General features: G+C 42.6%; 1 protein-coding gene across 1 annotated transcript in view; it reads right to left on the bottom strand.

Annotated features, from left to right (window-relative positions):
* Positions 1-13512, bottom strand: part of sspo (SCO-spondin) — a 603219-nt gene that overhangs the window by 27044 nt on the left and 562663 nt on the right.

Raw genomic sequence — 13512 nt, 5'->3', positions numbered from 1 at the left:
TAATAAAGAATAAATACAGACCCACGTGGTCCTGGATTCCCTTCCTTCTCTGCACCATCTCCTCTCACTCTGAGTTGTGTATTTCTTTTGACACCAAGAAAAGCGCAAATCTGACAACAGTGTTGCCTCAGATAAAACTAAAATGGTAAATTCCTTCAATAATCACTTTATTAAGTGTGGTCATGCCTTAACCCCAGCTTTAGTCGTCTCTGGGGTCTCTGACCTCGACTCAGCTATAAGCACCGATTCCCTCTCCACAACCAGTTCCTGTTTCTCCATTCAGTTGTTTCAGGTAAATGAGGTACTTGACGAGTTACTCAGGTTAGATCCTCATAAATCAGCCGGACTGGATACTCTTGACCATTTCCTTCTGAAAATAGTAGCACGTGTTATTGCTGCACCTATTACCCATCTATTTAATCTGTCCATACAAACTGGTGCATTTCTGCAGGACTGGAAATCTGCATCAGTTACTCCACTCTTTAAATGGACAGATCATTCAGACCTAAGCTGTTAGAGGCTTATCTCTATCCTGCCTTGTCTCTCTAAAGTCATTGATAAGTTAGCCAACAAACGGCTAACTCACTATCTGGAATCCAGCAGTATTATTACCCCCATGCAGCCAGGCTTCAGAACTGGCCATGGATGTCTCTGCAACACAGAAAGTGCTAAATGACATCATGTGTGTCATTGACAATAAGGAATATTGTGTGGCTGTGTTTGCTGACTTGGCTAAAGCCTTTGACTCTGTAGACCATAACATCTTATTCAGTAGACTCAAACATGTAGGACTTTCTCAGACATCCATGGCATGGTTCAGAAGTTATATCTTAGGTCGTATACCAGTGAGAACAGAGAGTTACTAATCTGCTCTTCTACCTCTATGGGCGTTCCTCAAGGGTCGATACTGGGCCCAGCCTTATTCAGAATCTATATTAATAACACTGTTTATGCTGTTGACAGTTCTCATATACATTTAAATGCAGACAACACCATTTTATATTCATGCAGTTCTTCCTCGAATGCTGCTTTGTCCTCCATGCAGCACAACTTTAACTGCCTCCAACCTTCATCTTCATTTAAACACAAGTAAAACAAAGTTCATGATCTTCAACCGTAACTTACCACCCTAGCTTGTACATATTATATATAAGAACAGTCCTTTGTCTTTTTGCCTAACTGTTTTATCTGATTTTAGAAGAAGAAGAAGAAAAGATCTTTTCTATAGCGCCTCTCAAGATAAAAATCACGAGGCGCTTCAAAAAAACAAAAAATGTAAAAATATAAAAAAGAATTTAGAAAATGATTAAAAATATATTTTAAATGAGCAAAAAATAGACAATTATGATTAAAAATGTAAAGAAAGAGAGAGAGTGAATAGGAAAGAGGGAAATCAGTGGATCCTGAGGAAGGTGGAATAGGTAGGGAGAGCAGAACAAGGAGGAGGTGATGAAGCAAAAGCACAAAAGCCAGTCTGAACAAGTGAGTTTTCAGCTGCTTTTTAAAGGAGACCACTGAGTCCACTGATCTCAGGCTCAGGGGGAGAGAGTTCCAGAGTCTGTGGGCCACAGCAGCAGATGATCTGTCACCTTTGGTCTTTAGCCTGGTGCTGCACAACCAGTTGGCTTTGATCACTGGACCTCAGGGACCTGCTGGGGGTGTAGGGACTAAGATGATCACCAATGTAAGATGGTGCTTGTCCATGTAAGGCCCTATAGACCAGAACCAGGATCTTGAAATGAACCCTGAAGTTGACTGGCAACCACTGATGCTGGAGGTGAAGTTGGCTGATGTGGGTGTGTTTGGAGGACTTGGTCAGAAGCCGAGCACAGGCATTCTGAACCACCTGTAGACGGTTCAGGGAGGTTTTGCTCAGACATGTACATTGTGTGTTTTATCTTGGGTGTGTTACAACTACAGGGGGATCACTCTCCTGAGCCTTACTGGTAAGGTCTATTCAGGGGTTATGGAGAGGAGGGTCCGTCGGATTGTTGAACCTCAGATTCAGGAGGAGCAATGTGGTTTTCGTCCTGGCCGTGGAACACTGGACCAGCTCTATACCCTTAGGGGGATCCTGGAGGGTGCGTAGGAATTTGACGAAACAATCTACATGTGTTTTGTGGATTTGGAGAAGGTCTTTGACCACGTCCCTTGGAAGGCCCTTTGCGGGGGTACTCCTGGAGTATGGGGTTCTAGGCCCTCTGAAAGGGGCTGTTATGTCCCTGTTTGACCGGTGTCAGAGCTTGGTCCGCATTGCTGGCAGTAAGTCAGACTTGTTCCCAGTGAGAGTTGGACTCCCCCAAGGCTGCCCTTTGTCACCAATTCTGTTTATAACCTTTATGGACAGGATTTATAGGATCAGCCAAGGTGTTGACGGCATTCGTTTTGGTGGCCTGAGGATCAGTCCTCTGCTTTTTGCAGATGATGTGGTCCTGTTGGCTTCATCAGAACGTGATCTTCGGCTTTCACTGGAGCGGTTTGCAGCCGAGTGTGAAGCAGCTGGGATGAGAATCAGCTCCTCTAAATCTGACACTGTGGTCTTGATTCAGAAAAGGGTAAAATGAATAAATAAGAGATACAGAATATTGATAAGAATGTAAAGAACTGCAAAACTATTTTGGACTTGTGGTTACAAAGGGACATCACTGCATTTGGAAGAGTCTTGATATCCAAAATGGAAAGTTTATGGATATACCCAGCTTATTCATTCAAAACGGGTAAATGATTAATCTTATCAATGGCAGGAGTTATAATTTTATTGGGAAAAATAAATATCAGTATATTAGGAAAGCTGATGTGGTCAAGGAGCTAGAGGAGGGTTGTTTAAATGCTATTGATTTTGTGGTTATGAATGGTGTGCTTAAACCTCTCAGGCTCAAAATGAGTTTTGATAAAAGGACGAACAACTAAGTCCTTCAGGGGTACTTCTGAGTTAAAAATACTCATGAAATGCGTATGTGGAGTAACCAGGTAGGTAGGTTTTAACGATGCAAATCTGCAACGCCTGCCTCCAGAGGGTTAAAAGGTGAACTATGTAAGAATTGTCCAAAAGAGTTCAAATGAAGGCAACTGGACTTCTTTGGTTTCTTTAAGATGTGTGGCTTCTCATCCGAAGAGCTTTGTCAATGCTGACTGGAATATGATTGACCTGATGAGTGACTTAGACTGAAACTGCTTAGGAATGAGATTACAGTAGTTTCAGTCTAGGCCACACCTTCCTGCATCTAATCAACACGACTGCCGCTCAATAGAGACCAACAACTCATCAGGGGTAGAGAGGAGGAGTACTCAGAATAGTTTCTGCTCATTAAATAACAACAGACAGCTACAACTTATAAGCTTGACTCTCCCATATTCCAGTTAGAACTGACAAAGCACGTCGAATGAGAAGCAAATGTCTTCAAGAAAACAAATCAAGTTGTCTTCATTGGAGTCTTTTGAATTTACCATGACCTGGATGACTGATAACCTTCACCAACGAATATAAGAATGGGACAGTAGAATAATGACAAAACAGTCCAATGTGTCTCGTGGCTTTGGGACTGAGGTTTGGTCATGCGGCTTGGCGCTGCTCTGCACCAGGGAAATTCTGACCTACCTCTGTGGTAAGGAGTAGTTTTTGGGTGGTGTTATGAGGAGCCTGAGTCTACCCTCCTTCCGGTCGGCACATGTATCCAAAGTAGGGCTGGGGGTAAACGATTATTTTTAAAACAATTATTCAGACGATTATTTTATTGAATAGTCGACTATTCTAATGACTATTTAGATGATTAATCTTACGATTATTTTTCTATTGCACAATTAACAAAAACCAGAAAATCTCAAATAAATTCCTCAAAAAAATTGATTATTTGTTACTGTAAGAGAATAAACACTACAATCCTTCCATTTTGTATAACACTGCTTTTATTGTGTTGCGGTTGGTTATGTCCTGGTGACGTGTAGAACTTGGGAGTGCAGGCTGCTGCCTGAGAGGTGGTTGGAGACGGTGTCTCCATGCTGCTTTGTTTGGGTCACTTATGTGTGTGAGGTGAGTGGTATTATGAGCCTTCCTGGGGAGTTTGGCTCATGTGCAAAAAGGAAGGGACAATAACGGGATTTAAAAGTTAAAATGATGATCAGGTTTATTTACAACAACAAAAAACATAAATCTTTACATCCACAGGTTGGGAATAATAAAACTAATTCTGCCTGTGGGGAATTAAAACAAAAGTACAAATAACTAGGGATATCCCACTGGGCAAAGATTACAGGGTTCTGGACCAAAATAAGGATCTCCAAACTCTAAACTGGGTGGTTAAACCAAACTCAAGGTGATATTTTAAACTAAACCGGAAACCCACAACACTCTAAATGTAATAAAAGGGAGATCTACGCCACAAAAAGATGAACTCTAAACCAAAATGTAACAGCTTATCCAAACGCAAGAAGCTGTAAGCAAAAATGCTAACAGTAGCTTTACCAACGTTAGGTTCAAGTTACCAAGTTTAAATAAACCAAAAATACCCAGCAGCAAACAGACCAGCACGGAGGAGAGACTGCTACCACAAAAACAGCTCTCCTAATGTCTGAAAGATGCTCCTTAATGAAGGGAGAAACGCTCCCGGTGATTTTCTACATCTGCGGTAGAGACGAAGCAGCGCATCTGACCCCGGAAGTTGCTGTCCGTTCCTGGGAGACGAAGGTGGGCAAAACAGGAAAGGAATCTAGTAGCGGACGGACATTTTTCCGGGTCTTCAGTATTTGGCAGTGATGTTAGTGAAGGCGGAAAAGAGGGTGAACTAGAGGGAAAACAGGCAGATTCCTCCTCTATTTACAAACTTCTGGGGATGCAAAAAGTGGGCGCGGTACGTCGACTACCAGATCTGACGTCGACAAATATTTTGAATCGAGCCGCCGACGTCGTCGAGGCTTCGCTACAGCTCAAATCCAAAGAAGAATGAAAAAATGAATGCAAGTGAACGGGGCTAAAAACGTAATTTTCTAACCCACTTTGCCTTACGCCCTGGATCACACATGTTGTACTGAAGTTTAAATGAAAAGTAATGATGACTGTTTTGACCACACCTGTCACGTACTTTGAGATTTATCAGCTTGTAAAAATTCATAATTAGCACGACTACAAATAAGACATCGCTATGTAGCATCACCACATGATCTCCTCTTCCCTAGCGTAGCTGCTACTTACTACATGATCTTTCCTCCTGTGGGAAGTTAGCTGAACTTACAGCCCTTTTCCCTCAGTTTTCTCTGTTTCTGGTTTAATGACATCACTTTCGTGAAACACATTTTTAGTCCTGGACTTATTTTCACACAAAACCTAAAATAGCGTTCCCCGGTTCAAAAATAAGTGCTTTCTTGGTATCAAAATGTGTCTTTAAAATTCACAGACATCATATGTGAAATCCATGGCACAAAACAAGCAGAATTAGAAAAGAGCGTTTTAGCCCAGTTGACTTGCATTCATTTTTTCGTTTGTCCAGAGCCCACGGTCTGGAAGTAAATGGGTGTGTCTTAGGCTTTCTATGACAACAGAATGATATAAACATTTTGTCAATAGGCGTTTCCTCTAAATGAGGCGAATGAGCTGTGGAGCCTTTAGATGACCTGACGACCCCAGGAGCTTTGACAATTACAGAATGTGTTATTTTTGCTGTGATTCTCCAAGTGAAATCATTCCATCTGTATTCATTATATAATAACCAGGTTCTGATGTAAAACATACAGGTTTATACATTTTTTAGGTTTGTGATTCTAACGTTGCCCTAGTTTTTCAGCACTATATTAAATATTACAATGTTATATTATCTTGATTTTGAACACTGATTTTATAATTGGATCTCACTGTTTGATTTTATATGCTGTATTTTTTAATCATTGTTGTATCTTTGTTCATCACTTTGGTAAGCTGTCATGCTGTTTTAAATTGTGTTATAGAAATAAACTTTCTATGGTATAGTACATTGTATTTTTAAGTATTTCATAATTATGAAAACACAGATAGTATTTCATGGTTGTTAAAACATACAAACTTTAGTTTCCTATCACTACATGGTAGGGGCTGCATGACTTAAATTTTATTAAAGTCGACAGTCAAGTAATGAAAATCGAGTCGACTTTGACTAGTCGATGATGACGTCATACACCTGAAGAGGGTTGGCTCGCTGGAGTTTTTGACAGATAAAATTGTGCCCACTTTTTCAAAGTTAAACACATCTCTTTAAACAACAGTAGTTTCTGCATCTTTACTGTTCCCCTGCTTCAGCCCTCTCCCCCCTCCTCCTTGCTTAGTGGCCGCAAACTCACTGATGCGCCTGCAGCCTCTCGGAGTTCCTGCTGCTCTAAACATTAAAATAATTATTTCATTTTCTGTTCCTCACTTCTGATTACCTTCAATGGTGTCTGTTTCTTGCAACCACCAGGTACAAAAATGAACTTGTTTTTATTCGACTATTTTTCTGTCCTGTCTCTGTTTATTATCTTCCTGCATCTCTTCTCAATCCTAAAGAGAAACTGCTATCTGGGTTCATATATATTCACCTTATGAGTTACCTTTGAACTGCAGTTCTAAAAGATCTACCGACCGCAAAAACAGCGGAGTGCGCGCCGGCCGCACCAGTGAGGGGAAATCACCGGAGGACAAAACAGGTGCTGCGCTCCTCTCCACAACAGCGAAACGCATCAGGCACAAATAAAAGACAAGAAAACATAAAAGGAAATGAGCCGACATGAACGATCATGTGTTAAATTTGTTTTTGAGGTGGCGACACTTTGATAATGTTACTGTGGCCGTGCTCAGGACGCAGATGTCTGGAGCGCGTCAACGATCAGAGCTTTGCATGTGCAAGATGGTTAAGGTTAGGATGGGGGTGAGGGGAAGGTTAAATTGCAAAAGGGTAAAGGTCACAATTTGGTCAAATGTCTGTTTTACCGCGGGCGTCAGATACAGATGCTCTGGCACAGCGTGTCGTCTCCCGATCCGCAGGGGCTCATCACCTGCTGTCTTTTCCAAGGACTGCATCTTGTTGGTCATTATCACGTGACAGCGACTACTCCAGGGGTGTCAAACTCACACGGGGCCGAAACGAAAATCTGGGACGAAGTTGCGGGCCAAACTTAATATTTTTTGAAAAAGTGACGGCAAATTTGCACATTTTCTTTATCAACATATATGCAATTTTGAACCTTTTAATTTGGAAACAAACTTATTTTTGCATTAACACTGAATGTGGAATAACCAAATTACACACGAGCAAGTCAGTTTTAAATAAAACACATCAGTGGTATTCATTACTTGTGGTATATTCAGCATTTTTAAAATCTATTCAGGATTTATGCTTTATTGTTGTTTATTCATTTTTCTTATATTTTATTCTCCTTTTTTTCTCCTGTAATAAGTGTCATCGCTGCTGTGACGTCTAGCTTTCCCCACTGAGACACAATAAAGGGATTTTCTATTCTATTCATCTATCTGCAGCCTTTCCACTTCCTGTTTACTGTAGGTTAAATCTTTTCTCACGGGCCAACAACAAAATAAAAATATAATTTTATCTTAAATGAAATGCAATATCTCACCTGTTAACTTTCATGTTTTGGAGCAGAAAAAGAGCATAAAACCAACATATTTAAAGCTCAGTTTGCTCCACTGGTTTACTGTGATGCTCACCGGAGGAAAAATAAAAACCACAGCAGCCACAGAGTCATGTTGATTTGAGACTTGTTGCTGCTCGCTGGAGTTATATCAGCTCTGTCTGGAAGTTAGTTGGAAAACTTTTTCTTTCAGTCGTGAACACATGATTGAGCAGTTAAAATCTTCATTTCTGGGCTTCAACATCAGAAAATAGCCAAGTAAACTCGGCACTGAGTGAGAGGAGTGTTTAGTTTGTCCGAGACAGCGGAGCTGCAGACACCTGCAGCAGACACTGGAAAAAACACAAAGGAGGGGGAGCTTCGGCTCCGCGATAACGCCGCAGAGCATCATGGGAGTTGTAGTCTTTGTGGTAAAATCGGCCAGCGGGTCAGTTTTAATATGTTTTTTATATTTATCTCACAGGCCACATAAAAATGCTCCATGGTCTGGCACATGTGGACTAAGCTATGAAAGGCATAAAAAGTCACAACAGAGCAGTGAAGTTGATACAACCCCTACTACATGGCAACCCACAGAAACTGAAACTGCAGTAACCAAATCTGACCACAGGATGTCACTGTTACTACTTTCGTTGTTGGAAACATTCAACCTTCTAGAATGAGGCCCTCATGATTTCACAACCTGATCGAATTATTTCAGAAACTTCTGATCTTCTGGGATAATCACGCAAAACCATTTCCAGGGAAAATATCAAGTATACGGCAGTTCTGTGGGCGAAAATCCTTTGTTGATGCCAGAGGTCCAAGGAAAATGACCAGAATGGTCAGAGCTGATAGAAAGGCACGGTAACTCAAATAACCACTCGTTACAACCGATTTATGCAGATGAGCATCACTGAACACATGGAACCTTGAGATAGATGGGCTACAGCAGCAGAAGACTACACTGGGTGCCACTCCTGTCAGCTAAGAACAGGAAACTGAGGCTAAAATTCCCACAGGCTCACCAAAATTGGACAATGGAAGATAAGGAAAATGTTGCCTGGTCTGTCGAGTTTCATTTCTGCTGCAACATTCAGATGGTAGGGTCAGAATTTGGCATTCACAACATGAAAGGACGGATCCATCCTTACTTGTACCAACGGTTCATGTGATAATGTACCCGTTCCAATCCCATAAAAACTGGAGATAACAATCCCTCCCTGAAAAAGAAAAATCCACACATCTTGTGCTTGTATGCAGAAAGCAAGCCCAAACAACACCCAACCGGGCCCCAAATACACCCCAGAAACAGCAACAAAGCTCAGTTCAGTCAGTCAGAAAACAGAAAAGGCAAATAGTAAGTAAGTAAAGTTTATTTATATAGCGCCTTTCACATATATAAATCACAAAGCGCTGTACAACATGAGTAAAATCAGGGCAAATACCTCAAACCAATAAAAACAACATAAAAACTATAGCAGTGACAACAATAGTAACCAAAATCAGGAGTAAAAACAAAGTCAAGGTGTGAACAAGAACAAAGCCATCTTTTAGAATATTTAGCGGGGGAAAGCCTGCATGAAAAGGTGAGTTTTAAGATGTTTTTTGAAGACCTCTACAGAGTTCAAGAGACGGAGATTTGAAGGTAGACTGTTCCAAAGTCTGGGGGCAATAGACTGAAAGGCCCTGTCCCCTTTGGCTTTTAGCCTGGTTCGAGGAACAGCCAGAAGGTTTTCAGATGTGGATCTGAGGTTCCGAGAGGTGGTGTGGGGGGATAAAAGCTCAGATAAGTAGCTTGGAGCCTGGTTGTTAAGAGCTCTATAGGTCAGCACTAAAACTTTAAACTGTATTCTATATTCTACCGGGAGCCAGTGGAGGGACTGTAAAACTGGAGTGATGTGAGCTCGTCTGCTGAATTTGGTCAGGAGTCTGGCTGCTGCATTTTGGATGGCTTGAAGGCGTGAGAGGGAGGTTTTGCTGAGACCAGTAAAAAGAGTGTTGCAATAATCTAAGCGTGATGACACAAAGGCATGGATGATTTTTTCCAGATCTGCTGTGGAAACCAGTTTACGGACTTTTGAAATGTTTCTCAGTTGGAAGAAACAAGAGCGGGAGATGGTTTTGACGTGTGAGTCTAAACTTAAAACCGGATCAAAAATAACTCCCAGGTTTCTAATGTTGGCCTTGGCTGATGGGCAAAAGGAGGCAATTTCCTGCTCGATTTTTGGTTGAAGTTCCGGGGGTGCAGAGATCAGGGTCTCTGTCTTGTTGGCGTTGAGAACAAGAAAGTTGCTGGACAGCCAGTTACTGATCTGGGTCAGGCAGAGTACAAGTGTGGCCAGCCTGTCCAACTGGTGTGGCATAAAGGACATATAGAGCTGTATATCATCAGCGTAGATGTGGTAGGAGATGTCTGGGAAAGACTGAATGATGCCAGGTAGAGGAAGAATATAGAATGCGAATAGTAGAGGCCTTAGAACTGAACCTTGTGGAACCCCGCATTTTAGAGAGGCAGTGTCTGAAGAGAAGGTTTCTGACTTCACTGTGAATGTTCTGTTGGTGAGATAAGAAGAGAGCCAGTCTAGAGCAGAACCTGAAATCCTAGCCAAGGCATTTAACCTGTTTAGTAGGACGTTGTGGTCTACAGTGTCAAAAGCTGCACTGAGGTCAAGCAGGACCATGACAGAGCATTTCCCAGCATCAGCAGCCATTAGGAGGTCATTATACACCCTTACTAGAGCAGTCTCGGTTGAGTGCTGCTTCAGAAAGCCAGATTGGAAGGGGTCAGAGATCTTTGACTTGGAAAATCAAGATCTGAGTTGGGTTTCAACAACATTCTCAAGTACTTTACTGATGAAAGTTAGCTTAGAAATGGGCCTAAAGTTACTGGTGGAGCTGGCGTCAAGGTTGGGTTTCTTTAAGAGAGGAGTCACTACTGCATTTTTAAAGTAAGATGGAACCCAGCCTTGGCTCAGTGAGCTGTTGATTATAGTCAACAGAGATGGACTGATGGAGGCAAGGGACCCAACTAAGACAGAGGGAGTTAAGATATCTGATGAGCATGATGAGAGTTTCATCTGAATGATTATTGAGGTTAAGTCATTTAGTGTAATTGGGGAGAAGGAGGTGAAAGACTCGGAGCACTGAGGAGCCTCCCCCCCTGAAGGGGGGAGGGCTGGTGGAATGCTGGATCTCAGATTCAGCACCTTGTTTGCAAAAAAGTGGAGAAAGGTGTTACAATCATCAGCTGAAGATAGCTGAGCCTGCTGCGGAGGAGAAGACACGATGCTGGAGATGGTATCAAACAAAACCTTAGGATTATTCTTATTTTGACATATGAGGTTGCTGAAGAAAGAAGACCTGGCATTTTCTACAGCTTCGTTGTATGACTCGAGAAGTTCTTTAAAATATTCGCGATGAACAACCAGACCTGTCCTCTTCCACCGTCGTTTCGCTTTTCTATAGGAGCGTCTAAGATCAATAATCTGGTTGTTCAGCCAGGGTGAACTGGAGGCACTGGAGCTGCGGCTGGTTTTGTAAGGGGCAAACTGCTCTAGAATTTTGAGGCAGAGATCATTAAATGAGTTTGTAAGGAGCTCTACGCCATCAGAGGAAGGAGGTACAAAGTGAAAGAGGGAGCAGAAATTAAAAATGGTAGAACAGTTGATAATACGTCGTTGCTTAGCAGAGACTGGTAAAAGAGATTCAGAATTTAGGTTAATATGAAAAGAAACTGACTTATGGTCACTGAACACAACATCATTTATCTGCAGTTTATCAACAAGAAGTCCGTAGGAGAAGACCAGATCCAGGGTGTGGCCTGCTCTGTGAGTGGGACCAGACACGTGTTGAGAGAAGTTAAAAGAGTTCATCATGTTTAGGAACTCCCTAGTGGAGCAATTAGATAGATCCTCAGCGTGGATGTTGAAATCTCCAACAATGACTATCCTGTCTAGTTTAATAGTTGAAGATAGGAGATCCTGAAAGTCAGACAGGAAGGATGAAGTAGATCCAGGTGGGCGATAGACCAGAATTCCATAAACTGGTAGAGCTCGACCAATTTTAATCATGATCATCTCAAATGAGCTGTAGGAGTTTGAGGAAATAATTTGGCACGAAAAATGTTTCTTAAAGATAACAGCTGTTCCTCCACCGTGGCCTGTGGTCCGTGGAGCAGAGAAGAAAGAGCAGTCTTGAGGACAGAGCTCACGGAGATGAGTGACGTCATTTTCGCGCTGCCACGACTCAGAAATCCACAAAAAGTTAAATTTTTCGGTGCAGAACAGATCGTTTAGGATGTGAGATTGTTGGCGACGGAGCGCGCGTTAATTAATGTCATTTTCACAGAGAAATCTGGCAATGTGTGTACCGCGGGCTCCATAATGGCGGTCGGCTGGCGGGCTAAGCTACGTAGCGACTCCAGGCTACGTCCGCGGAGGTTCTTTACCTTCAGGTAGCGTCCTGCATCACGGGCTCCATTGAGCAGCGAGATCAGCCCAACTCTGTTGAGTTTCTGTTGGATCCGCCACAACAGAGCTGCGGAGCAGCGATCGGGAAGAGCTTCGCCTCTCAGGATCTTTCGGAGCTGAACGAAGAAGCCAGCTCTCTTCCCCCGTTTCCTCTTCCATGGCCTCCTGGGCAGCGGCAGGCCGACAGGTAACAAAGGGCCGACAACTGGGTTAACGCCAGGTTCCAGAGGCGGTGGGAAAGCGGGTCCGGTATCGGAGTTCTGGAGGTTGATCATCGCGGACCTGATCGACAATAGTAAGTCTCGATCATATGTTAGCAGGGAATCCGCACCAGATAGAGAAAAAACAACAAAAAGCAACAAATAACCAAAACAGATCAGGAGCCTGGCAGACGCACAGCCACTCATGGGCGCCATCTTAGGACTTGTCAATAGCATCAGTCCCAAGGCTAAACCTTCACAACAAAACCTCAAATAATGTTCAATCAAACAAAGTCGAAATGTAAATTAAAAAACGGCATTTCCCAGCAGAAGCTCAAACGCATCCAGTTGTCTGCTCCAATGATGACTGTAAAATGCAGGCTGTAGCAAAAATCTTCACAACCTTGAAGAAGGCTCTTCACGGTTGTAAGTGCAGATCTAGCTCAGGCAACTGTTGCCATGTATTTGGGGAAGACTGAAACCCTGCAACTCAGTTGTGGCAAAGCTGACCACAGGAATGAGTCCAAATCTCTGTACATTGTTGAGAAGAATGTAATTTGGCAACAATGGCTCGCCTGTTGGAGAGCTTGATGGGGTCGGCCTATTGTCAGTTCTGACTCTAGTTGCAGCCTTTCTTTAAGCATTTTAGCCACAGTTGTTATCGAACTTGACTCCTGGCCCTCAGGAATTCAGAATATCAGAATATTGCATCTTTTTGACCGACCTTCCAGATGCTCGTATTCAGTTCCATAATGTCTTTCGTCAGCTCCTCTACTGCATTCTGCAGGGAGATAATGTCATGAAACCAGGTGGACAGTTCGACTTGCTCTACCTGACCTGCTCCATGTCAGACCAGAGCTCAGCAGTAGTATTCTGCAACTGGGCTCTCAGTGAAAGCAGCTCCCCCTTAATAAAGTGGAGGTGCACCACCATGGTACCCCTCAATTTAGTCTCAAACATCTCTGATTAGATAATCTTTCATGTTCAACAGATCTACTTTATCAGGTCTAGAATCCTGTGTCACCAGGTCCGGGAGGGTTGAGATTGCATCAGCCACCATCTTTCTTCAGAGTTATCTCTGTAGTTATGCTGCTATAGGCTTAGACTGCTGGAGGACATACTGACCACTTTCTACACTCGACTACTTTCATCTACAATCTGCTCTTTAACTGTATTATTTCCTGCTATTTCAGCTGTTAAACTTTATTTTTTCTTTAAGTGTTTTTCTCCCCAGAAGAAGCTACAATGATGTTCTGCTGAGCTGTGGTGGC

The sequence above is a fragment of the Nothobranchius furzeri genome, chromosome 7 (assembly GCF_043380555.1).
Source record: "Nothobranchius furzeri strain GRZ-AD chromosome 7, NfurGRZ-RIMD1, whole genome shotgun sequence".
NCBI lineage: Eukaryota > Metazoa > Chordata > Actinopteri > Cyprinodontiformes > Nothobranchiidae > Nothobranchius > Nothobranchius furzeri.
The sequence above is the reverse complement of the archived record's forward strand: the minus strand, read 5'-3'. Positions and strand labels throughout refer to the sequence as shown.